Source organism: Schistocerca serialis, chromosome 2 (genome assembly GCF_023864345.2).
Source record: "Schistocerca serialis cubense isolate TAMUIC-IGC-003099 chromosome 2, iqSchSeri2.2, whole genome shotgun sequence".
In the NCBI taxonomy this organism is placed as follows: domain Eukaryota; kingdom Metazoa; phylum Arthropoda; class Insecta; order Orthoptera; family Acrididae; genus Schistocerca; species Schistocerca serialis.
This window is the reverse complement of record NC_064639.1, coordinates 953,872,401-953,900,150: the sequence shown is the minus strand read 5'-3', so window position 1 is coordinate 953,900,150 and position 27,750 is coordinate 953,872,401. Positions and strand designations below refer to the sequence as shown.

At 43.1% G+C, this 27,750-nt stretch overlaps 1 protein-coding gene across 2 annotated transcripts in view; it reads right to left on the bottom strand.

The window, feature by feature from the left end:
* The window catches only part of LOC126456530 (uncharacterized), a 105,242-nt gene extending 82,831 nt beyond the window's left edge, over positions 1–22,411 (bottom strand). Inside the window, exon 1 of one of the 2 annotated variants that reach the window (XM_050092280.1) lies at positions 22,322–22,411. The gene's annotated coding sequence lies outside the window, so the exon portion shown is untranslated. The remainder of the gene's footprint in view (positions 1–22,321) is intronic. The other variant, XM_050092279.1, reaches the window with a different exon arrangement.
* Between the last annotated feature and the right edge of the window lie 5,339 nt (positions 22,412–27,750).

Genomic DNA, 27,750 nt, shown 5'->3' with positions numbered 1-27,750 from the left:
ACGTGCTAAACATGTAAAGCTGTCCTCAACCCGAAAGGTGGTATATATATGTATGTAAATAATCTTATAGATATGTTCTGTTTTGTACTCAATAGAAAGTTCTCACCGTGATCAAAGGCAAGAGTTTCCTATTATTGATAAATGCCAAAATTGTTTATGAATGACAGAAATATGTTTTATATAACTCTGACGAAGTATGGAAGCGATGTTCGATATCTTTTTGTTTGGAAGTTTCTTTTATTTTACCTTTTTGTTGAGGAAATTGCTTTTTATAGCCTCTATGATACATCTGTATTGCTCCCTTTATTTTTACAACATCCCTCTGTTTCACGTTACAAATCAACAATTTTCGAATAAAAACTGAAGTAAACATTGACAATTTCCATTTTTGCTACAAATACTGTTTATTCTTAAGGATAACTATGCAGAACAAAAATGTTCCGTAGGTTACCCGGCCCGTTAGATATCCTCATTCAGTTTCTAAACGGTTCCGCGCTTCCAGTTTTTAGGGGAATTTATTAAGTCACTTATCGGATACGTGAAGAAAGCGATCGTTGTAAGGTTACGCCTGATAATTATGCAGCACACCTGGCGTACAGGTAACGCGGATATGACCTTAACTGACCAAAGATAGTAGAAAAACTACCGTAGTCTGCGTTTACTTATGATAAACCATGGTAGTCTGGGGTTGTTTTACAACTCTAAAGGTGACGCATTGTCAGTACTGGAAATGTACTCCAGTGTTGAAGTACGCGAGACGATATAATTCCTGTGAGCAAAACGACTAAAGTGCACACAGGCGAAATTCTGGCGTTATATGGACCAGATGGAATGTCGCATCTAGGTGTAGTGAAATGGAGGCAACGATTCGACCAAGGCCTCACAGACATGGATGATGCTGATCGGGAAGGAAAGCGAGCGATATCAAGCACAGGCCATCCAAGCAATCGAGGAACTGTTTCGTAACAATCACAGAGTAACTATCGTTTTATGGATAACAAAAACAGAATGATCCTGTCCAATATACATACACAGTATCTTGCGAGCCTTAATGCCATGACTGACAGTGTGAAAAGTGCTTCAGTCGGGCAATTTGTGGCGGCTGTGTACCATGTCGCAACCAAAATTATTTAAAGTAACGCTGTGCATGTTCTGTTCAGATGGGCAAACTGTAATATTGTCCCTTCACAAAAATTCATTGTTATGACATGTTTATCGCCAGCGAAAAGTTAGCCTAAGCCGATGCGTATTTCTGATTCTAATACCACTACGGCCTTGTGTATTCCGTACACGCCTAATTTGTGACAGCTGGATACCATATTGTGCTCTTTCGCGACGTTTTCAGGTGTGCTTGCTGTATTTTGACATCCTTCACACTGATCGCCTGCCAGGCGAACGCAACCACGTTGAAATTCAGCAACTCATCAATTCATTATTTGCAACTTCCTGGTAGATTAAAAGTGGGCTCTACGGGGATTCGAACTCAGCACCTCTCCTTCAGCGGTCATCCAAACAAGTCTCGCGACCCGGTATCACAGCTTTACATCTGTGGAGTTTGGAAGGTAGGAAAGAGGTACTGGTGGACCTTAAGCTGTGAGGACGGATCGGGTGTCGTCCTTGGCTAGCTCAGTTGCCAAGAGCACTGACCACAGAAGCGGAGGCGCCAGGTTCGAGTCCCAGTCCAGCACATAGTTTTAATCTACAAGGAAATTTCAGGCCAAATCGTTTAATCTGACACAGCACAAGTGATACCATCACTCTTGTGTGGTTGTCTTATGAGCGTGTACCCGACTAGAACAACGTGATTTTTGTGAGCCGACGGACTGTCCGCAGACCACGTCCATAGCGAAATTCGTCCCGTGTGTGGTTAGAACTGTACTTCGCGGAAATTTGTGTTCAATTGCATACAGGAATTCAGCAAAGAACAAGAAAAATCACAAACAAGGAGCGTCCTGAGCGCCGTGGTAATACAGTGATGGCGCATTGTTTCCCTGTTTAGATGTATTTCGCTACCCCGAAGACACATCGGTCTTGTGGTCTGCAGCAATTTAAGGAGCCAAATATCCAGAGAGGTCACTCGTTAGATGCGAAAGCTGCCACAAGAACTCTATGCAGCAGACTATTAACGCCTTCTCGAATGTATGTGTTTAAGCTTACAGGAGGAGTATATTGGAAAGGAAAATAAATTTCAGGCTGGTACATGTCTATATGCCAGCTCGCGACTTACTTATTGACTGACCCTCGTATTTTCTGGAGTTCAAAATCATTAACCATCGTAGACTGTCTAACTTCCTAGAAAAAAGTAGAAACTTGTACTTCAGCATTCGGTGCGCAGTATGAAACTTGGTGGCAGATTAAAACTGTTTGTTGGACCGACACTCCAAATGGTTCAAATGACTCTAAGCACTATGGGACTTGACATCTGAGGTCATCAGTCCCCTAGACTTAGAACTGCGTAAACCTGACTATCCTAAGGACATCACATATGTCCATGCCCGTGGCAGGATTCGAACCTGCGACTGACACTCCAACTCGGGACCTTTACCTTTCGCGGGTAAGTTCTCTACCGACTGAGATACCCAAGAACGACTCACGACCGTTTCTGACAGATTTTCTTTCGCCATTACCTCATCTCTTACCTTCCAAACTTCAGAGAAGCTCTCCTGTGAAACTTGCAAGACTAGCACTGTTGGAAGAAAGGATATTGGGGAGACATGGTTATGACACAGCCTGTAGGATGTTTCCAGTATGACATTTTCACTCTTCCGCGGAGTGTGTGCTTACGTGATGCTTCCTGGCAGATTAAAACTTGCTTTCAGGGGTGCTAGTCCTGCAAGTTTCGCAGGAGAACTTCATTGAAGTTTGGAAGGTAAGAGTCGGGGTAATGTTGAAGGTAAAGCTGTGAGGAACAGTCGTCAGTCGTCAGTAGCATAGTTGGTAGAACCCTTGCCTGCGAAAGGCAAAGGTCCAGAGTTCGAGTTTCCGTCTGGCGTACCGTTCTAATCTGCCAGGAAGTTTCGTTTCAGTACACACTCCGCTGCAGAGTGAAAATCTCATTCTGGAATGTGCGTTATTATCGATTTCCGGCTTGTGGCCATTTTCATCTACAAATGTACGTGGATCCTGCTTATTAATATTTGAAACAAAGTTTCAAAACAGTGCATGCGCCGCTGCAGTGTGAAAAAATCATTCTGGGAAGTCATTACATAGATCCTGATACCTTTCTAACCTTCACTAACATTGGATGAATGACGTGAGCCGCGCATAGAAAAGAAATTTATGAGGCGCTATATTCCAGTTTATCCGTTTCAGAGAACGATACAAAATTAATTTCGGAAGAAATGTTCCGGCGATCAAGTTGACGACGTAGGTTACTGCGCTATACGTAGCTACATGAACTAATCAAAGCTGTGCCGATATCAACGGCATCTCTGTGCCGGATGGAGAACTTTCCTCCTTGCCTTGTTTCAGTATTCTCAACCGACGCCACAGACCACCATCACAGAAGACGGTTCCCGATAAGCACGACAACCGGAAGGCTTATATGCGACATCAGTGACAAATCAAGAGATCCGGTCACGTCAGTCCAATACCCAGACGCGACAGAGAATGCAATAGAAGGTAGAAATGCAGCGTCATACTGGGGAAGGAAAATACGGTCCACTGGAAAGATTCTAAGGGCAAGGAGGAATGTCTTTTCTACGAAAGAGAAAGTTAACAAGGAATTCCCAAGACTAGTCCTGTAGAGTGGGTTCTTCCATCTGGACCCTTACGTTGTGCTCGTCCAGCAAGGTATGCCGGAAAGTTTCTTTGAAGTTTGGGAAGTAGGAGAGACGTACTGGCAGATTTTTTTTTATGGGACCAAATTGCTGAGGTCATCGGTCCCCTGGCAGAATTGGAGGGTGTGAGGGTAGTGCATGGGTGAGTCAGTTGGTAAGAGAATTTCTTGCAAAAGGCGTGGTTCTGGGTTTGCATCCCTGCCCGGCACGCAGTTTTAAGCTTCAGAAAGTTTCAAGTAGAAAATAATAGAGTTAATTTGCCACAACAGAAGTAAGAGCAACACGTTATGCGATTTCCACTCGTATCAAACAAATGGTGTTCAAACCTACGCCCAGATTTAGGTATTTCATAGTTTCCTTGAATCGAATAAGACCGTTACCGGGATGGTTCATGCGGTCGGCTACTATCGTTATACTATCCGTACTTAGATTCCGTCGCTAATGACTTACGCTCGTTACCTTCCTGTTCCGCATTACATTAGCTGACTAATGCTCCGTCTGGTTTAGTAAAATGGCGTGGGATGTTTCATCATCAGTCGCGATGGTTTCGAGAATGTTGATATCTGCATCTACAAATGCAAGGAGAATGGTCACCTTTCAGAAACAGAGTTCGTCCCCTCTTCGGGGCAGCATTTGTAGGACCACGTGCGAAACATGTAAAGCTGTCCTCAACCTGAAAAGTGGTTTGAGCAACGTAGTGCCATTTTCAAATGCAGACGTACTTCGAGATCGCGCTTGTAATCGTGTTTAAAAAAGTCTGTGTTACGTGAGAACAGAAATATGTTGTTATAACCAGAACGAGTACGAAAATGGTTCAAATGGCTCTGAGCACTATGGGACTCAACTGCTGAGGTCATTAGTCCCCAAGAACTTAGAACTAGTTAAACCTAACTAACCTAAGGACATCACAAACATCCATGCCCGAGGCAGGATTCGAACCTGCGACCGTAGCGGTCTTGCGGTTCCAGACTGCAGCGCCTTTAACCGCACGGCCACTTCGGCCGGCAGAACGAGTACGAACAATACAAAGTGTGCTGGTAGGGACTTACCATTATCCTGCCCCCTCCTCCCCCCCCACCCCGTTTCACAGATTCTTTAAACAATCAAACTCTCACGTAAATAACAGCTTCAAACGTATGATTACAATACTATCTTCATGTATTAAACGTCTGACGTTAAGCAGATAAAATTGTTGTGGTTAAAGACACAAAACCCTACTTATGTTGGTTTTATTAGTTTCGTATTATTCATACACAGACTAATGAGAAAGTCAAAATTAACACTGGTGACTATAGCCTGGGTAATTTACTCTCCGTTTTAAGAAAAGCTAGGTTTTCAAACATTTCAATATTTATGACGCCATATGTACTGTACAATATGTCGTACAATGATATAATCTTGCAGGTATACCCACAGGTATACTCTGATCAGCAAGAACATCACCTACCAATTATCGGTTTAGCCTGTCCAGGTGATAGCAGCGTCACATGGCGAGGAATTACCGCTAGTCAGACACACGCACGGTGCATGTAGTATCAGTGAGCGTGCTGTCCGTGTCTAGAATGAGAAAGGCGCGCGATCTATCTGAGTTTCACCGAGGGGCCGGCCGGAGTGGCCAAGCGGTTCTAGCCGCTTCAGTCTGGAACCGCGCGACCGCTACGGTCGCAGGTTCGAACCCTGCCTCGGGCATGGATGTGTGTGATGTCTTTAGGTTAGTTAGGTTTATGTAGTTCTACGTTCTAGGGAACTGATGACCTCAGATGTTGAGTCCCATAGTGCCCAGAGTCATTTGAACCATTTTTACCGAGGGCAGATTGTGATGGCCCGAAGGCTCGGTACGAGCGTTTCGGAAACTGCACGACTTGTCGGGTGTTCGAGGAGTGCTGCGGTGAGTGTCTTCGACACAAGTCGAAACCAAGGTGAAACCACGTCCAGACGTCGTGGGGTTGAGCGCCCACCCCTCGTTACAGATGTCGGACATCATAGGCTGGGCAGACTGGTAGAACACGACAGGCGGCGATCTGTGGCGGTAACTAATATCAGACTTTAATGCTGGGCAGAGGGCAACTGTGTCTGAACACTCAGAACACCGAACACTCCTAAAGCGATCTTGTGAGACCCAACTCGCTTTATTTGTTCGTGAGACCCAGAAAATATTAGATACAGGCTCCCAGGTATATGCATTTTCCTTGACTTCCGGAAGGCGTTCGATACAGTTCCGCGCTGTCGCCTGATAAACAAAGTTAGAGCCTACGGAATATCAGACCAGCTGTGTGGCTGGATTGAAGAGTTTTTAGCAAACAGAACACAGCATGTTGTTCTCAATGGAGAGACGTCTACATACGTTGAAGTAACCTCTGGCGTTCCACAGGGGAGTGTTATGGGACCATTGCTTTTCACAATATATATATAAATGACCTAATAGATAGTGTCGGAAGTTCCATGCGGCTTTTCGCGGATGATGCTGTCGTATACAGAGAAGTTGAAGCATTAGAAAATTGCAGAAAAATGCAGGAAGATCTGCAGCGGATAGGCACTTGGTGCAGGGAGTAGCAATTTACCCTTAACATAGACAAATGTAATGTATTGCGAATACATAGAAAGAAGGATCCTTTATTGTACGATTATATGATAGCGGAACAAACAGTGGTAGCAGTTACTTCTGTAAAATATCTGGGAGTATGCGTACGGAACGATTTGAAGTGGAATGATCATATAAAATTAATTGTCGGTAAGGCGGGTGCCACATTGAGACTCATTGGGAGAGTGCTTAGAAAATGTACTCCATCAACAAGGGAGGTGGTTTACAAAACACTCATTCGACCTATACTTGAGTATTGCTCATCAGTGTGGGATCCGTGCCAGGTCGGGTTGACGGAGGAGATAGAGAAGATCCAAAGAAGAGCGGCGCGTTTCGTCACAGGGTTATTTGGTAAGTGTGATAGCGTTACGGAGATGTTTAGCAAACTCAAGTGGCAGACTCTGCAAGAGAGGCGCTCTACATCTCGGTGTAGCTCGCTGTCCAGGTTTCGAGAAGGTGCGTTTCTGGATGAGGTATCGAATATATTGCTACCCCCTACTTATACCTCCCGAGGATATCACGAATGTAAAATTAGAGAGATTCTAGCGCGCACGGAGGCTTTCCGGCATTCGTTCTTCCCGAGAACCATACGTGACTGGAACAGGAAAGGGAGGTAATAACAGTGGCACGTAAAGTACCCTCCGCCATACACCGTTGGGTCGCTTGCGGAGTATAAATGTAGAAAGATGGGCCTCCGCAGCCGACGACCCAAGAATGTGCCAATGTTAATACGACGACATAGGGAACTGCAACTGAAAGGGCACGTGACTATCGGCAATGGACGTAGGCGTAGTGGTAGAGCGTTGCATGGTCTGATGAATCCCGGGACTTTATTCCTCATACCGAGCGCGAATCGTCCTCTTCCAGGGGAATAGACCCTTCATACCTGTATTGGAGACAAGCTGGCGTTGGCTCCACTATGCTCTGAAGAACATTCGCGTGGACATCCATGGGTCCAGGGGAGCTCATGCAAGCCACCATGACGGCCAAGTAGTATAGACCACGTACACCCTTTGACCGTCGTGTTCCCGACGGCAGTGCATTTTTCACAAGATAATGCGCTAAGGCCGGAAGTGTGATGGAGTACTTCGAGGAACACAGTGGTGAGTTCCAACTGATGTGCTGGCTCCCCTTCTCGCCAGATCTGAACCCTATCGAACGCATCTGAAATGTGATTGAACGTGGCGTCAGAGCTCATCGCACCCCTCCCCGGAATTAGGTGACTTGTGTGTGCAAATGTGGTTCCAGTTCCCTCCAGCGAGCTACCAAAGCCTCATTGCTTCCATGCCACGACGCGCCGCCGCTTGCATTCGTGGCAAAGATGGACATACCGGCTATTAGGTAGATAGTCATAGAGTTCTGCCTGCTCAGTGTTTGTGGATACTATCCGCAAAGTTTGTTGCGAATAGAGTTAGTAGTACAGAAGTAATACATTAAAACGTCGTGCTTGATGCTGAAGTGTTACTGCATGAACAACGAAAATGTTGTAACCTATAAAATTGTTCCTTTCATTATTTTGTAGGGATCTCAGGTAGGAAAAGTTTCAAAGGTTTTTAATTATTTGTAAAATTTGTTGGAAATCACTAAGTGCTGTCATTCTCAAATCTATACGGTTCATAAATCAAAGTCCTACGCCGCAGTTTCTGTCTGTTGGTTCAGGCCAATTTCAGGAACTACTGTAGACATTTTGATACTGTTTTCACAGATAGGACTCATTCACGAGGAAGATTTGTGCGTATAATTTATTGTCGCTATGCACGACGATTAGTCCGGCCGTAGGTATTCAGAGGTATCCGTTCGAAGACGGAGCGAGATCGCTGCTACTCGATGAATATAGTCTGAGGGATTTGCACGGCACGAGTTACACTGCTCGAGACATATAAACAGTTTCTAGCATTTATACTGGATTCTATTGTGTTAAAAACCTTTAACGTAAAAATGGCTCTGAGCACTATGGGACTTAACTTCTGACGTCAACAGTCCCCTAGAACTTAGAACTACTTAAACCTAACTAACCTATGGACATCACACACATCCATGCCCGAGGCAGGATTCCAACCTGCGATCGTAGCGGTCGCGCGGTTCCAGACTGTAGCGCCTTCAACGTAAGATCATACCTTTTCATGAATAGATTATGACGGTATTTTCAATTTTTAAATCTGGTAAATAACTGTAATGATAATAAAAAATTTGTTACCACTGGAAGCCGTTAGATACAGTCAACCTGCAGCTGGGAGTAGCTGACCTATTTAGCTACTTAGTAATGCAGATGAGAAACTGGATGAATCTGTCCGCAGAGAGCTGTCCAAGTTTCTCGACAAATAATTATTCTGATAGTAAAATTTGAGGAGACTTTGTTATATTGTGTGCTGTAAGATCCATGAACAAACAGCGGTCAGCTGGACCACGAAATGCTCACTTAGAAGAATACGGTGTGGGGGGTACTGGTGGACACACAGACAGCTTGTACGATGAATAATGTGCGGAAGAAGTGGGTTCAAATTATTGTGAGCCGTGAGCTCGGTTCTGTGAATTTGTGTATATCCATCCTTCTGATTGGTTTTTTGAGGGACTTCGGTCGTTCACTTGTACAATAAAATGTAACACCTATTGCTGTCATTACGATGTTTTTTGTTACATGGCTACCAGTTTCGATACTCCAGTACACCATCTTCAGACCTTAACTGATGCTGAGGGGGTTGACGCCTGTCGTATATACGATTCATCAGTGGCCAACATCAGTGAACTGTTTTTCGCAGACTACCTTAACAACCAAGTTGGTGGTTGATGTTTTAAGACACAACATCGTTGTTACAGGTAGTCTGCAAACACCAGTTCACAGATGTTGGCCACTGATGAATAGTGTATACGATTGGAGTTAACGCCTTCAGCGTCAGTTAAGGCCTGAAGATGATGCACTGAAGCATCGAAACTGGTGGCTATATAATAAATAACATCGTAGTGACGGCTGTAGGTGTTCCAATTTATTACACAGTCCCGTGAATGGTTTGTACTGACAATGAGACAGCGCCTACTTGTCATCACCGATTTCGTCCAAAGTTATAGTGTATGCATGACTTGGCCAGAAATAAAAGTGGCAGAAGTGAGAGCTCCAGATGACCACGCGTTTAGAAAAAAATAGCATTTCTGGATCAGGTCGGGTGAGGCATGAGTCATTTATGCTAGCGCGGTCTTCAGGCTGTGATTGGCATAGAGGGAAAAGCACAGAAAGTTATATTGAAGGTAGTGTCGCTATCCACGAACTTCTTCTTCATTTTCAGTTTTTACGTTACACTGCAAATAAACCGAAATAATGCTGAATATATTGTATTTATTAATATTATAAACTGCGTGACAAGGAAAGGCAAAGGAAAATCTGGATTTGTAAATAAATTACCAGGAAGTGACCGTAAGACGTACAAGTGAATTTCGTACCAGTATATGAAATTAGATACTTTTATTACATATTTATTATATATTTCCTTGAAAGGGTGGACATATCATTAGAGTGACTCGTGAATTAGTGTAGAACACAACTTTTTATATGACATGCGCCTCGAAGGCTCCAAATGACATCCAAGATTACAATATATTTTATTTGTCACCAAACTACCTTGTCTTTTATTTTCGTTCTTGGAGAGCGTGGTTGCTCTTTGATGGTCAAGCCACCGCCTAGTCGCGACGCCAAAACAAAAAAGGCCCCACCCACTGTAAGTGAAACCATTTACTTGTCATCACACCTTGTCTTTTCTTGTATTCCACACCTCCCGTTTAATGTCTGCACGTAAGAAAACAAACACCCACGCACAATATATGTTCCGCGACTTACTCCCTACTCAATATTATTCTGCCGCGAACATATTCCCTCGTTCAATACAAGGAGTGTGAAATGTCGTTTGCCTAAACGGCGTGTAACACTTCAGGACTTGATTAGGTCCTTCGTGGAGGGGCTCGGTGCGACGCAGCGATTTCGAGACTAAGCCCACGGATCGTAAGAAACATATGGGTCACAAAACAGTCTGCCTCTGAACTGTCGATCAAGACGCGATACTAGTGTAGCGTCAAGGCCTTAGACATATAAGGAATCCATTGCAGAGAAAGCGCGGGAGGCGGGCAGTACGTCCACTCGCTAAACCAGCTTTCTAGAGCACTGCAGTTACTGCAATACACCATTCTCCACGTGGGTACGACGTCTCGCAGAGATACTGCTATACGCGCTCTCTAAGAACACGCTCGGCGAGGTTGCTGGTTGGAGTAGCCGAAACGATAAAAAATCAAATGACGTTAACTGCTATTGACTGGTTTCCGGTCTCCACAAACACTACATAGCAGACAACACCATGTTTAGTATACGTCTACAAAGGCAGAAGTGACGCGATGGTGGATTCCGAAAACATCGCCCATGCGAAATCCAACTCGCACTTCACCCTCACGACATTCTAAAAGACATAGATGTAAGGAGCCAAATTAGATTGATTTCCGAAAAGTATGCGATATAGCATCGCTCCTTCTCATTTTAATCATAGCACGAACAAGTGGTTTCGAACGAAATTTGTGATTATACTGTGGATTCCTCTTTAGTGAAGATGGAGAATCTCGTCGTATATGGAGTCATCGATAGATGTACAAATAAGGTCAGACGTGGCCCAGGGAAGTGTGTTACGATCCTAGCAGTCATGCTGTGCGATATTCGGTTGGCGCATAAGTTCATGGCGGTTTTTTTTGTTGTTTTTTTTGTTTGTTTTTTTTGGGGGGGGGGGGGGGGTGTTGGTATTCGGTTGCTGTGGGTTGTTTGTCAATTGTCATTTTTTATTTGTAGTTAACTGTTTCTATTTGAGTTTACATTTTGTCATTTGGAGATGGTGAGTAGAGCTGTAGGCGCTAGGAAATGGTGTGCCAAGTGGAGAAATCGGTACATTTCTGGCATATTCTTCTGTTTGAGTTCAGTGCAGGGATGACAGTAGCGGAAGCAGTCAGAAACATTTTCGCCGTTTATGGGGTAATGCCATTGGACAGAGGACTCAAAAAAAAAAAGCACTCCGTCTTCAGGCCACGAGTGGCCTACCGGGAACATCCGACCGCCGTGTCATTCTCAGTGGAGGATGCGGATAGGAAGGGCGTGGGATCAGCGCACCGCTCTCCCGGTCGTTATGATGGTATTCTTGACCTAAGCTGCTAATAGTCGGTCGAGTAGCTCCTCAATTGGCATCACGAAGCTGAGTGCACCCCGAGAAATGGCAACAGCGCACGGCGGCCTGGATGGTCACCCATCAAAGTGCCGGCCACGCCCGACAGCTCTTAACTTCGGCAATCTCACGGGAACCGGTGTATCCACTGCGGCAAGGCCGTTGCCCCATTGGACAGAGCAGGGCAAGAAAATTATTTTCCCGTTTTAAGGAGAAACGTTTGGACATTAGTGACTCATCACGTTCAGGAAAACCTTTGGGGTTTGTTGAAGGTCGTTTAAACGCATTAATCCACAATGATCCACGTCAGCGTACTCGAGATCTGACCAATGTGATGAACTGTGATCATTCTACCATTATACAACATTTGTGTGCAATGGGGAACGTTCAAACATCGGGTATAGGGGCACCGCATGCTCTACGCCAAAATCACAAAAATCAGCTGTTAGTCATGTGTTTATCTCTGCTTGCTCGTCATCAATTGGCTCGTGAACAGCACCCACCATTCCTGTTCTGTATCGTTATTGGTGCCGAGAAATTTTTGCTTATGCTAGCATAAGGAAAAGAAAGGACTGGTCCAGGCCAGAGAAAGGAGAAGAACTGCGCATACCGACAAAACGTAATGTTATGTATCTGGTGGAACAGCGAGGGTGCGGTGTACTAAGAATTGCTCCCACCATGCTGATGAAATTTACTGTCAACAACTAAGGCGTCATGCAGACGCAATCCAAGCACAACGTCCAAGAAAAGTGAATGAAGTGATGCTACTCCACAATAACACCTGCCCGTATTCTGCTAGATTGACGAAAAACACTGTACAGGAGTTGCGTTGAGAAGCCATTCCATTACCACCTTATTCACCTGATATTGCACCCACAGATTTTCACCTGTTCAGCTTGCCGTCGAGCAACCTTCAAGGAACTTCCTTTCCGGGCGAAAAAGCGCTCCGAACATGGCTCTACAAGTTTTTCTCCTCAAAACCACGTGATTTCTACAGCTATGAAATCGAAAATTTACCCCTGTGTTGGCATACTGTTATAAATAACGAAGGAGAATACATTATTGACGACTAAAGTCTGTTATGTGTGTCTGTTGTGTGTATTAAACTTACGAATAAACGCTACGAACTAATGCAGCAACCCAGTATATTAATCACCTGACCAACAATACCAATATTACTATAAGACTGTTTCGAGATGATGCATTTATCTACAGGGTGATTCCGTGATGAAGTTAGAAACTTTCAGGCATGACAGAGAAGGATAAATATATGTCTGAGGTAAGCAACCCTGATCAGGAAACGACCAAGTCGAAGTTATATGCGAAAACCATTCTGATACCTGTGGTAGCGGAGTAACGTGCCGGTACAGTTGTAGCTAAGCTTGTGGGGTAGGCTACTTTCAGAGATGGTAGCATGGACCAAAACGGGAAAGAAATGTCTAGTAAAAATGGGCTCTAAAACGCTTACATTAACAGTTACGGACACTTGATCAGTAGAAGAGGTATGTTTCTCGGAAGCGAAGAAGAACAAATGCTCATAGTTCTTGAGGCATGCATTTTAGACCGCATATTTAGTGGGCAGTTTTTTCTTGTTCTGGTCAATACTACAACCTCTGAAGGTTGCCTACGCTATAATTTTAGCAGCAACATTACCATTACATGTAGCAGAACGATTCTCGCTTGTAGCTTTCAACTCGGTCGTTTTAGTACCGGGATACCTTACCTCAAATTTTGAAACCATCATTGTCCCTGAAAGTTTGTGACATCATCGCGAAATCATCCTATATAATGAAGTACTGCCTGAAAATAGCTGCACAAATATTCAGTCAGATCTTGGCAATAGTACAAAGTCGTGCAAAGAGTGGTAAATTGCTTTAGTATACAGAAATTTAAAACTGTGGGCTTCACAAAACGCGAAAATTGTATCCTATGACTAGAGTGTCAGTAAGTCGCAAATGGAATTAGTCAAATCACACAAACTACCTGTGCGTAAAAATTTGTAAGGATATGAAATGCAATGATCACAAAGGCTCAGTCGTAGATGAAGCAAGTAGCAAGCTTCGGTTAACTGGCAGGATATTAGGAGAGTGCAATCAAGGAAATTGCTGACAAAACATTTGTCTGCAGGATCTACATGAAACAGGGCTAACAGTGGATAAATTTCGTTCACAAAGAAGTGCGCCACGAATTTTAGCAGATTTGTTTAACCCATAGGAAAGCATCACGGGAATTCTGAAGGCAGAAGCCTGAAGATTGACGTCAACTATCTCGTGAGAGGCTACTTACGAAGCTCAAAAACCTAGAACAAGCTGGGGCAAATAAAAGTGTCTAGAGAACAGAGTTCCAGGTAACAAAGAAACACAGGAAATACAGAACTAACCTGACTGTAACAGATGTTGGAACTGACCACCGTCCGTCTCTTGGCACTTTTGGGCCCTGGTCAGCAAGCTGCTGAAGCCGGATCGAAACTGGACTGCTGGAATTGCTGCAGTCTGATCCGAAACGTTGTGCTGCATTTCTTGAAGACTAAGAGGGTTGTTGCGATACATCTCAAACCTGAGGGCTCCCCACACAAAGTAATCGCACACTGACAGATCAGGTGACCTGGGTGGCCGCGAGTAGACTGACCTCTGCTAACAACTGTCAGGCGTGAAGGTAACACAACTGTGCTCCAAGGTTCGGCCGGCTGTATGGGCAGTTGCTGCATCCTGTAAGTGTAGGTCTTTCATTCCTCCGTTAATGCTGACACAAATAGTTTCATTATCGTATCCACTCGTCTGGGACACTTATATTTGTCCCATCCGGTAGTAAGTGACGAATCTAGGAATATTCTACAATTCATTACACATCGCTCCTGTACGGTTCACGAAGACAAGGACAAATTACAGCAGGTCTAGAGGCATTTAACCAGTCATTCCTCCCGCGCTCCGTGCGGGAATGGAACAAGAACCTACTACGTAACAGGAGACAGGAGGAGGTCAGTGTTTAACGTCCCGTCGACAATGAGGTCATTAGAGACGGAGCACAAGCTCGGATTAGGGAAGGATGGGGAAGGAAATCGGCCGTGCCCTTTCAAAGGAACCATCCCGACATTTGCCAGAAACGATTTATGGAAATCACGGAAAACCTAAATCAGGATGGATGGACGCGAGTTTGAACCGTTGTACTTCCACATGCGAGTCCAACTGCCCCACCCCTCGCCGGCCGCGGTGGTCTAGCGGTTCTAGGCGCTCAGTCCGGAGCCGCGCGACTGCTACGGTCGCAGGTTCGAATCCTGCCTCGGGCATTGATGTGTGTGCTGTCCTTAGGTTAGTTAGGTTTAAGTAGTTCTAAGTTCTAGGGGACTGATGACCACAGATGTTAAGTCCCATAGTGCTCAGAGCCCTTTGAACCCCCCACCCCTCTCGGTCAACCTACTACGTGGCACTGTGGGAAGTACCCTCTGCACAGCACATCACAATGGTTTTCAACGTAAATGTAGAGAACCGTCACAGAAATGTTTTGTGTAAGTGATTTTCCAAATTATCATATTTACTGATTTGCTAGACGCTTGACCACTGTGCTGTCGACAAGGTAAAGTAGCTAGCTACCGCTAAGCAATAAATAATGATCAAATTAATTCGATTCATATCGGTTTAGCTACTTCCGTCAGCCACCTCGTAGACGTAGAGATCGCGCGTATTGTATTTGCTGACACAATAAGCAGCGAATAGGGGACGGAGTGTCACTTATATGATACGCAGGCTGGAGTGGCACTCATTAAAACAAAGGTGTTTTTGGTTGCCGCGAGATCTTTTCATGAAATAATGCGAAAATATTTTTTTGGTACCTACTTATATAGCGAGAAATGACCATTGTATTTAAAGAAATCAGAGTTCGCAGAGAAAGTGTTCGTTTTTTCACTGCGCTGTTCGGAAATAGACCGGTAGAAAAATAGTCTGAAAGCGGTTGGATGAAGCCTCTGCCAAGGGCTTATCTTGGAATTGCAGAATAGCCATTAGCTGTAGATGTTGACAGCTGAATTACTGTAGGAGAATGTATGCATACTTTTTTCAACAAGGCGCCTAAATTAGTCTAGGCGAATGTGTGCGTGGTTCATTCAACCAGCCCGTGGAAAATTTCTTTCCCATCATGTCCAACTCTACTTGTGCTTCGTCTTTAACAGACTTAGTGTAGGCGGGATCTTAAACTCTAACCCTCCTTATTGTGCATTTATTTAATACGTCAAGATGTTACTGAGAGGAATAGAGTGATAGTTTTCGACTTCCAGATGTTACTATTTGTAGCTTACTCAGATAGGTTTGATGGTGGCTTTAAATATCTTCACACAATCGCGTTAGGCAGTTGTGAATCAAAATTGTTGGATGTGAGGTCCGCCAGTTATGCAAAACACTGTTTTTCCTCAGTATCCAAACATGTTTCGGCACCACTGTGCCATCATCAGTGGGTTTTCGCTTTTATTTATTCTGTAATGTGAACATTTTTTGTTAAATGATTATAATATTATGTTCATCTTTAGTTCAAGCAATAGATCGTTTCTTTTTGTAATTACCTTTACATTTGGTGTGCATGAATTTTCTGGATCACTTGTGTGTTAATTACTACAGGTAGCTTGTCATCTGAAACCAAACGATGTTGATGAGAAAGTTTTTTGCTGGAAGTTAACCAATCTTCTAGAATGTAATTCAGTTTGTCGCGATGTCTTCGCGCCTATGTTCGTTTTTACTTCTGTTCTTGTGTGGCAAGCACTTCCACTCTCCGCATCATGCTGAGATGTGCTGCACACGTAACTATAACAAGTATTTTTCACAAATAACGATCTATTGTTTGAACTAAAGATGCACATAATTTTATAATCATTTAACAAAAATGTTCACATTACAGAATAAATAAAAACGAAAACCCACTGATGATGGCACAGTGGTGCCGAAACATGTTTGGGTACTGAGAAAAAACGGTGTTTTCCGTAACTGGCGGACCTCACATCCAACAATTTTAGTTCCAAACACGACCAACACAAGGAGCTGCAAATCAAAATGATGAATAGTTGTGACTCATTCTCGAATTTCGTATCATCTACTCTGCTTATAAGCGTTAACGCTATAAGCGACTTCTTAGCTGAGATTTTAACTTTCACGTTCAGACGGAGGTCATCATTGATTGCGTCACGTGAGAGGAGGATGCAGAGCTGGATGTCAGCTAGATTAGGTCACCTTACTGAAAGACACATGTGGTGTGATTTATGCTTCAGTAATGCAGCACATTTCATCGGCGGGGACAGGAGTCATCTGTCACAGTATGAGTGTAACATCACTGATAACCTACGATCAACAAAGTTATTTAAGCCAAACAGCACAGTGCAATACTGTATGCGGAAGTCGCTGAAGTGATTTCCGATCATAAGACGTACTGGGCTTAAATCCCACTACTACTATCCGTGATAAAAGATCTCAGGTGTAAAATGGGATGTTTCACTAACCCAATTGTCTCCCATACTCTTAAGTGCCGGTATGTTTCCTTCACTTATACTACGCCTAGTTTCCTGCTTCAAAATTTTATGGCTGTTACATTGTTACGACTTCAATGAAATCTCTGCTGACGATACATGGAAATGAGTAAGACTTATTTACTGATTGCGTTACTGAACTAAATTGTCCTCGGTTCTCATGCTACGTCAGATTTGTACGAAACTCACTCTGTAATGTTAGTCTCCATCATGTTGGACAGGATGCAAGAAACTGACAGAAATATAGCTGAATTTACGTTAATGCTTAACGATCTGTTAGGAATTGTTGGACGACAAGAGAATGTATGTTGGCGGTACTATACACAGCCAGATATTGGTAAGGTGTGACCCTCGGCAACGTATTTTGTGAAGAAGCTTGCGTTGGTCGAGTTGAAACATGTCAAAATAAAGGAAAGTTGCATGCGATTTGTTGCTTCTCTATAGTTTTAATCTAAAGTATTTATCCATTGTAATGTTGAATTCTAATGGATAACACGTGTACATACACTGCCTCTGTTCACTTGGAAATTTTAGTTAAATAATTTTTGATGCAAACTCTAGACGATACTCACCGAAACATTTCACCCAAAACTGAAACAAATCGGAGAGGGAACTGAAAAATAACTGGGAGGAATAATAAAAATCTAAGAGGTTATCGTCTGCGATGAAGCCTCGCGCATCAATTGAATCACATATACAACATCTGCATCTTACAGTTTTTTCTCTCAATTGCTGATAGAACTCTACGTGATGCGTCTCTACTCATTAAAACAAAAGAATTTTTCGCATGTGAGCAACAACCCTTCAATTGTGGTAGTTGTCGTTTACAGCATACTGTGCTGTTATCACTTCACTCCCACTAACAGTAAACGCACTTAAGTACGCCTCAGAAGCGTCTGAACTAAGTGCTGTTCTAAAGAAAAGCATTATGTCACACTACGTTACGACAAAGATACTAGCCCATTACTGCTAGTGGTGGTAAAGTAATGCACTCGTAATCGGTGTGAAGTAGGTTCAGATCCCAGTCTGCGAATACTCATAGGACCTATTTGCCGTGTCCTTCAACTTCTGGTGACGAAATATTGTTCTTGTGTATAGTGAATCTATGTGTAAGGTGGTCATGTCATTTGGTTTTTGTATGTCATCGATATGCACATCAAAGAGAGAGCAAGTTACGTTACTGTTAAACAAACTTTGGTCTTTTCATGGCACATTATTTTCCTCTGCGCAGTCTGATACGTTCTTAGTTGAAGGGTGGTAGGTGATGGACGTATTCTGTAGTGCTGTGTTGACTTGTCATGGTATCTGTTAGATGAAGAAGGATTTGTTGTAAAGGACAGCAAGGATGAATATAATGTACGTATCGAAAGGGATATAAATTTTTAATAATTTAAAAAAAAAAAGACTGAGGTAAGACTGCAGCACTGCACAGCTGGGAATGATTATTATCAACTAGTTCACTTGCTCAGAGCTGAGAGAAAGACCATCCCACTTCCCAGAGTTATGCATTAACGTACACTACTGGCCATTAAAATTGCTACACCAAGAAGAAATGCAGATGATAAACGGGTATTCATTGGACAAATATATTATACTAGAACTGACATGTGATTACATTTTCACGCAATTTGGGTGCATAGATCCTGAGAAATCAGTACCCAGAACAACCACCTCTGGCTGTAATAACGGCCTTGATACGCCTGCGCATTGAGTCAAACAGAGCTTGGATGGCGTGTACAGGTACAGCTCCCCATGCAGCTTCAACACGATACCACAGTTCATCAAGAGTTGTGACTGGCCTTTTGTGACGAGCCAGTTGCTCGGCCACCATTGACCAGACGTTTTCAGACGATTTCCGCCTACTATTAACCGATTGAAAGCTGCTGATTCTTTGGAATAAGCTAATGTTGTTAACAACAAACGATATTAAAGAAAATATATATTGAAAGGCCCAGTGTCAGAAATCCCCAACTTCTCAACAGGGCTCAAGAACTGGTTCGCGAACTTCTACCACATATTGCCCGGACTCTCCGTCTCTGAGACAAAAATACCCTTTGCGAATGGGAACAGTTAACCCAGAATAAAATCCAGAATGTCACAAGCGAATGAAAATAAGCAAAGTAGACTAGTTTCCGTGCTGCACTATCACCTACTGTAGATATTCTTCTAATGGTAAATATAGCAGCAATGGGTTTTTCAAAAAGATTCTGAACATGGGCTTTCCATGACAGATTGCCATCCATCTATCTGAACACCTAGGAATTTGGACCGTTGAGGCTCAGTAAACACGTGCCCATTCTGTGTAATTAAAATGTCATTTTTGGCTGAACTGTATGTTAGAAACCGTAATAACCGAGTATTACTGTGATTTAACATGTTTCATTTCTGCACGCATGAACAAGTCTTGAACTACACTACTTGATGCACTGCCTATATGGCCCTCGACATCCTTCATTATCAAACTATTATCATCAGCAGAAATATTATGGGATCACTTGTTATATATGGCCCAACTTGTCTAGTATTTTTTCTATTATCAACACAATCAAGTGCCGTAGTGAAATTAAAAAAAGACGCCTATGGACTATCTGTTTAATCCAGCCAGTGCCTCACGGACAAAAGAGAATATTGCATTTGCAGCACTTCAACCAGTTCTGAAACCAAACTATTTGCTTGACAACACTTAAAAATATACGCAGACATCTCCGTTGCTCACAGAGATTCGATAACAATGTTAGAAATAGTGGCATGTATCTGTGCAGTGTAGCGATCAAGGAAAGTTACTTTGCCTGCATAATACTGTGTAATTTAATTCTTACAAAACTCATTGACTGATTCTTATGTACTGCTTGTCAATTTGTTAGTTAGTATGATGAGGGAGAGAAAAATGCAAAGCCGAGACTCGCAATTTGTGACTGTATTACTTCTGGAGCGCAACAGCGTCGTATACATGTCGAACAAACGCCAGCGGAATGAAGGCGCTAATACAAAGACATTTGTGCGTTGTGTAAATTACTCTGGGAACTACGAGAGCGAATGCCCCTAGACGAACCAAGAAACAGGATTTTTCTTGCTACATTCATCTTACATAGTGGCCATCATAGCAAAATTAGAGATATTAGAGCTTTATACGGTGGCAGATTTTTCTTCGCGTTCACCAATACCCAAGAAAGAAAATAGGAGTAATCCGCCGAATTACAGACCCAAATCGCTAATGTCGATTTGCAGTAGGATTTTGGAACACGTAATGTGTTCGAACGTTATGAGTTACGTCGAAGGAAACTGTTTATTAACAAATAGCCAACATGAATTCAGAAAGCATCGTTTTTGTGAAACACAACTAGCTCTTTATTCTCACGAAGTAATAAGTGCGATTGACAGGGGATGTCGGACTGATTCCACATTTTTAGATTTCCAGAAGGCTTTTTTTTGACACCGTACGTCACAAGCGACTTCTAATGAAATTGCGTGCCTATGGACTATCGTCCAGGTTGTGCGACTGGATTCGTGATTTCTTGTTAGAAAGGTAACAGACGTAGTAGCTGACGGAAAGTCATCGACTAAAAGAGAAGTAATATCTGCCGTTCCTCAAGAAAGTGTTAACGCCCTCTGCTGTTCCTGATTTTCATAAACGGTTTAGTCGACAATCTGAGTAACCCTCTTAGGTTGTTTGCAGACGATGCTGTCATTTACCGTCTGGTAAAGTCATCAGATGACCAAAACGATTTCAAAAATGATTTATGTAAGATGTCTGTATGGTGCTAAAAGTGGCAATTGGCCCTGAATAAAGAAAAGTGTGAAGTTTCCAGAATGAAATTTTCTCTCTGCAGCGGAGTGTGCGCAGATATGAAACTTCCTGGCAGATTAAAACTGTGTGCCGGACCGAGACTCGAACTCGGGATCTTTGCCTTTCGCGGGCAAGTGCTCTACAAAGCACTTCGTAGAGCCCTTGCCCGCGAAAGGCAAAGGTCCCGAGTTCGAGTCTCGGTCCGGCACACAGCAAGTGCTCTACAAAGCACTTCGTAGAGCCCTTGCCCGCGAAAGGCAAAGATCCCGAGTTCGAGTCTCGGTCCGGCACCCAGTTTTAATCTTCCAGGAAGTTTCAGGTGTGAAGTTATTCACATGAGTACTAAAAGAAATCTGCTAAATTTGGATTACGCGATAAGTCACATAAATCTGAAGGCTGTAAATTAAACTAAATACTGAGGGATTACAATTACAAATAACCTAAATTGGAACGATCACATAGACAATGTTGTGAGTACAGCAAACCAAAGACTGCGATTCATTGGCAGAACACTTAGGAGGTGCACCAGGTCTACTAAAGAGACTGCTTACACCACGCTTGTCCGCCAAACTCTGGAGTATTGCTGTGCGGCGTGGGATCCGCTTCAGGTAGGACTGACGGATGACATCGAAAAAGTTCAAAGAAATAGGCGAGATAGTGCCACAGACATGATACGTGAATTGGAATGGCAATCATGAAATCAAATGCGTTTTTCAAATGTTCAAATGTGTGTGAAATCTTATGGGACTTAATTGCTAAGGTCATCAGTCCCTAAGCTTACACACCACTTAACCTACATTATTGTGAGGACAAACACACACACCCATGCCCGAGGGAGGACTCGAACCTCCGCCGGGACCAGCCGCATAGCCCATGACTTCAGCGCCTTAGACGGCTCGGCTAATCCCGCGGGGCAAACGCGTTTTTCATTGCGACGGAATCTTCTCATGAAATTCCAATCAGCAGTTTTCTCCTCCGATTGCGAAAACATTCTATTGGCACCCACCTACACAAGGAGAAATGATTATCACGATAAACTAAGAGAAATCAGCGCTCGCACAGAAAAATTTAAGTGCTCTTTTTTCCCGCGCGCCGTTCGAGAGTGTAAAGGTAGAGACAGCTTGAAGGTGGTTCACTGAACCCTCTGCAATAAACTTAATTGTGAATTCCGGAGCAATAATGTAGATGTAGATGTGTATGAAGATGTAGAGCATCGGCGAAATGAATAAGAGGCAAAATGTTCGTGTTAAACTATTTACTCTCTTTCACCGTGCCTCAGCGAACATAAATGTGGCTTGAGAATGCGAGAGATCTGCCTCTTCACGAAAATTTGCATCTTGAAATCAATTCTTTAACTAGTGACACACACACACAGCACTTAAACGGAGATAGGAAAACTAGGAAGCAATTAGCTGCTTGAAGCAGCAATACTGATGTACTTGGAGAAATAGATAACAAAAGAAAAGTGTTTCACAACATTACCAGTGATATCGGGTCGCGAAAGAGTAGCGTCTTAAGCGGAGAGCACACTGCACGGACGTCCACTCGGCGCAGGAGGTTAACGCTGACTGAGGCCAGTCGTGGCTGGCAACCGGTTCGGACCTCTGAATTGCGTTCGCGGCGGGGCGCTAGTGCGCATGCGCAAAGGATTGCGTGCGTCGCGACGCGATGAGATGCGGCGCGAAGGACGCCGCTCCACCTGCTGCGCGTCCCGATACTCTGATATCTGAGGGGCGGGGCGCCGGGGGGTGGTGTGGAGTGGGGGATGCGGAAATTCCCCGCGCGTCTGCGGCGATGCGAAGAGTGTTTTGGTTGGATCGCTTTCAGGGTTCCCATTGCCGCCGCAGGCGCGGAAGAGGGAAGACTGCTTTCGCGTTATCGCGGCGTCCCGGCAAGGAAAAAGAAGTTCACCGTCGTACCTCAGGAGTCTCTAGCCGCTGCAGGGGTGGAGGCGGCTGTTGACTCATCCACACTCCGGAATGCTGAGTTTGGATGGGGGGAAAGACGTAGCTTCCTGCGAACCACCTCTGAAACGTATTTTCTTTCTCATGTTTAGCTTCTACAAAATTTAACAAGGAGTGACTTTTTCCTTTAGTGCTACTTCTCCTCCTTCTTTTATCTTGCACATCTCACGATCACTTTATTTAGGATCAGCTTAATTTTCTTTATGCTTGTCCAATATTCTATAATTCTCATACTTTGCAACATTCTTCGCTCTTCTGTCCATGATGATTTTTCCCTGGATCTAATTCTGTCCTGAATTCCTGTTTGTTGTTGTGGTCTTCAGTCCAGAGACTGGTGTGATGCAGCTCTATCCTGAGCGAGCTTCTTCATCTCCCAGTACCTACTGCAACCTACAGCCTTTTGAATCTGTTTAATGTATTCATCACTTGGTCTCCCTCTACGATTTTTGCCCTCCAGCCAGCCGGGTGACCGAGCGGTTCTAGGCGCTTCAGTCTGGAAACGCGCGACCGCTACGGTCGCAGGTTCGAATCCTGCCTCGGGCATAGATGTTTGTGATGTCCTTAGGTTAGTTAGGATTAAGTGGTTCTAAGTTCTAGGGGACTGATGACCTTAGAAGTCCCATAGTGCTCAGAGCCATTTGAATCATTTTTTTACCCTCCACGCTGCCCTCCAATACCAAATTGGTGATCCCTTGATGCCTCAGAATATGCCCTACCAACCGATCCCTTCTTCTAGTTAAGCTGTGCCACAAATTTCTCTTCTCTCCAATTCTATTCAATATCTCCTCATTAGTTATGTGATCTACCCATCTAATCTTCAACATTCTTCTGTAGCGCCACATTTCAAAAGCTTCTATTCTCTTCTTGCCTAAACTAATTATCGTCCATGTTTCACTTCCTCACATGGCTACACTCCATACAAATACTTTCAGAAACGACTTCCTGACCCTTAAATCTATACTCGATGTTAACAAATTTTTCTTCTTCAGAAACGCTTTCTTTGCCATTGCCAGTCTGCATTTTATATCCTCTCTACTTCGACCATCATCAGTTATTTTGCTCCCCAAATAGCTAAACTCATTTACTACTTTAAGCGTCTCATTTCCTAATCTAATTCCCGCAGCATCACCCGATTTTATTCGACTACATTCCATTATCCTCGTTTTGCTTTTGTTGATGTTCATCTTACATCCTCCTTTCAAGACACTGTCCATTCCGTTCAACTGCTCTTCCAGGTTCTTTGCTGTCTCTGACAGAATTACAATGTCATCGGCGAACCTCAAAGTTTTTATTTCTTCTCCATGGATTTTAATACCTACTCCGAATTTTTCTTTGTTTCCTTTACTGCTTGCTCAATGCACAGACTGAATAACATCGGGAATAGGCTACAACCCTGTCTCACTCCCTTCCCAACCACTGCTTCCCTTTAATGCCCCTCGACTCTTATAACTGCCATCTGGTTTCTGTACAAATTGTAAATAGCCTTTCGCTCCCTGGATGCCTATGCATTCTGAATTCTTTGTTTCCTGTATTCTCATTCTTCCAGATCGATTTGTACCTCCAGATCGATTTGTACCTCTTGCTCAATACACAGACTGAATAACATCGGGAATAGGCTTCAACCCTGTCTCACTCCCTTCCCAACCACTGCTTCCCTTTAATGCCCCTCGACTCTTATAACTACCATCTGGTTTCTGTACAAATTGTAAATAGCCTTTCGCTCCCTGGATGCCTATGCATTCTGAATTCTTTGTTTCCTGTATTCTCATTCTTCCAGATCGATTTGTACCTCCAGATCGATTTGTACCTCTTAGATCGAGCCTACTTTGGTTCTCTTCTTCAGAAGAAACTGGGTTGTTTGATGTGCCAGTCTCCCTGGATCATTCTAAGACTGTGACCGAAGAACATGGCCCTTCCTTTCCTGGTGGTGTCCGAGGTACTCCTTATCTGGCTATACAGTTCTTCATCCGATCTTCTACACTGACCCTCTCCTGTTCTTATAGGTCCTAATGTCTTTCTGAGTAACCTTCATTCAACAAGCTCTGGCCTCGTAAGTTATCCTGTTCTTACAAGATTCAGACATTATGCTGCATATAGCGTTTCAGGGTGGTTGACTGTCTCAGTTCTACATTCATTGAAATGTTCTTCTTATTGTAGCCATTCATAGTTTCTTTGCTAAACTCATCTCGGTTATCTGTGCCCACATCGCTTCTTTTTCACCCAGACAAATTTCTATTCACTCTCCTAGACATTCAGCTATATCTATTCTACGAATTTTTTCTCCTTCTGTTATCATTCCTGCTAGGACCTGTCTTGATGTTCGTGATACGCTATGTTATCTCGACAGAGATCCGTAGACGTGATTTAGCTGTTTATGTCGGTAGTTCGACGGTTTAAGTAGCAAACCTTTATAACATTACAATACCGTCTGCGGAAGTGTTTCACTCCAAGATATACAATAACAATGGAGCTGGTTAAATAGCTGGGCAACTGAGACCAAATAAATACCCAATAAAAATACTTTTTAAGCGACAAAAAATATATGAAGGGGAGGTGAAAAATTCTAAACGTGGACTGTATTTTTAGATGAAAATTGCATATCACTTCCAATGTAGTCCTCTTTTCTTTATTCATGCGCTTACTCCACATGGCCTTGTAACCCAACGTCTTTCAACTGGTTATATTCTATTTACGAAGTGCGGTTCTATTAGGATTGAAAAGCGTCTGAGTTCCCCTGCCTCTTCATTACACTCAGAACATTTCTTAAACACAAATTTCATTACACGTGGTAAAAAACAAGAGTGGAAAATCTGTATTGTTTTTTTTTTGTGTTCCATGCATCTTTTTTCTAGTTGTTTTGATCCCGAAGACTTGCGTACTGTTCACAAGGCTACGTTTTCCCCTTTCCAAGGTAAGAACGAAAATAATCTCTCTTACATTCCAGCAGAACAAATGCACTTCGAAGTTTCCAATGCATGACCAAGGTCTTCAACACTTCCCTTCTATTGCTGTTTCGTTCCTCTTGTGAAATAATAGACCCTGGCCTTATTAACAGTAGCGAGCAAGAGAAAAGAATCAGCTGGACTCTTTTCAACGGTCCAAACTTCGTAATAAATCCGTTATCTCTTTCATTTTTGGCAAGCGTTCAACATTTCTGGCACTAATCTTACTTTGTTTTTGTTTTTCTTATTTTACAGCTTTTTAAAGGTCAAAACGTTGAAATAAATTCATTTTCTCTTTCATCTCTGGTCGACATTCAACATTTGAGGTATTCATCTTATTTTTTGTTATTAGTTTTTTCGCATCCTTTTCTTTTGAACCACAGTGCGGAAGTTATGATCGACCGGGTTTCTCAGCCAATAATGCTATACCATCATTTCACATTTCCTCTTCTTTACGATGTTCACCTTATACTAAGGGTCTAAACTACAGTGAATTGTCGTACTTACTAACAGACTTTGAAGTACTATTTAATTAAAGGTTGTGAATATACTTATTTGAAAATATATTTGCTTGTTCAACGGCACGGGTTATTCTGACTATTAATATTTTACTCACTTACCTTCATGAGTTTCCTTAAAACGACACCTGTCCTGGAGTAACTTACACTGTTGTTTAACTTGTAAAAGATGTTTAAAAAACAGGCTGAATTGTATATGTCAGCTGAGTGCATAAAACGTTCTATTTTCTGCTGAAAGAGGTTTCTTTGTGATAGGTCCAAATGAAACTGCCGCACGAAACCAATTCTGATCTAAAATGTTTGAGCTGTATTCCCATTTGAACGATATAGTTGTTGCTACCAAGTCCGTCCTAACACACAGTTTTAGATTCAAATGCACATTTTCGTTCACAGTTTGTTCATCACGTTCTCGCACATAACAGATAGTTGCCAACTCAAGCACACAGGTACAACTCACGAACTGTTGCCTAAAGAACCGCAACTTTTAGCAGTCAATAAGCATTTTGAAAGTTCAACGACGGCGGTCAGTTTTAGTTTGCTCGCCATGAGCGACAGAGTTTACCAGTGTTCTGCAATCACAAGTTCGGAATTATGACCGCATTGCACATCACGCGAAATTTTTAAGCCCGTCTAAAGAATGTTACAATATCCTCTAAAATTCCCAAAATTTCTGGAAGAAATATTTACGGCAGTTCTCAATCATTTTCTGAGCTACTCTGCTGCTTAGCGGAAGGAAATTTCAACGGTTTTTATAGCACACGTAAGCGTAGCTCCGCACGCTGCGATAGCTGACTCCCGATCCTTGAGAACAAGCGAGCGCACATTTCTCTGTTCTTCCGAACGCAAGAACGTTCTCCCTTCTGATTGGCTCAGTTATACTGTAGCCAATAAGCCTCACAATTTTTCATGAACAACCCCGTTAATGTGACCACCCCCCCCCCTCCCCGACCAACCATAGTACCGAATTTAGTTTAATCAGTACATCTTTCGCCAAAAGTATATAAAATGGACATGATTTAACAATAAAGAACAACCGTCTTTAGCCACGAATCGTAATTTTTGTTAAAATGTATGATGCATTTCGAGCCCCGGGGCGTTCGTCTTCAGGTGCTTTGACATTCTGCATCAGCTTTACATTTCGTTTAATTCTGGGCTGTTTGTAGTAGTAGATGAGTAGTTCTGGAAAATGTTCATGTACAGATACACACTTTCTATTAAACAGCACACTTGCACAAACATTTTGACACAGCACATTTTCGAACACACTTCAATTTTTTCAATTCATACAAGTCTCAGCACCCGAGATTAGCTCACAAAACTTTACTGGATTGTTCTTCCTCATCTACTCTACATACCGCATCTCGCACCTTCCGACTTCCATCTGTCTGGCCCAAAGAAGGATGCACTCTGCGGGAAGCAGTAAGTGGATGATGGGGACATTATTGCTTCAGCAAAGCGTTGACTCTGACGTCGACCAGTGAGCATAA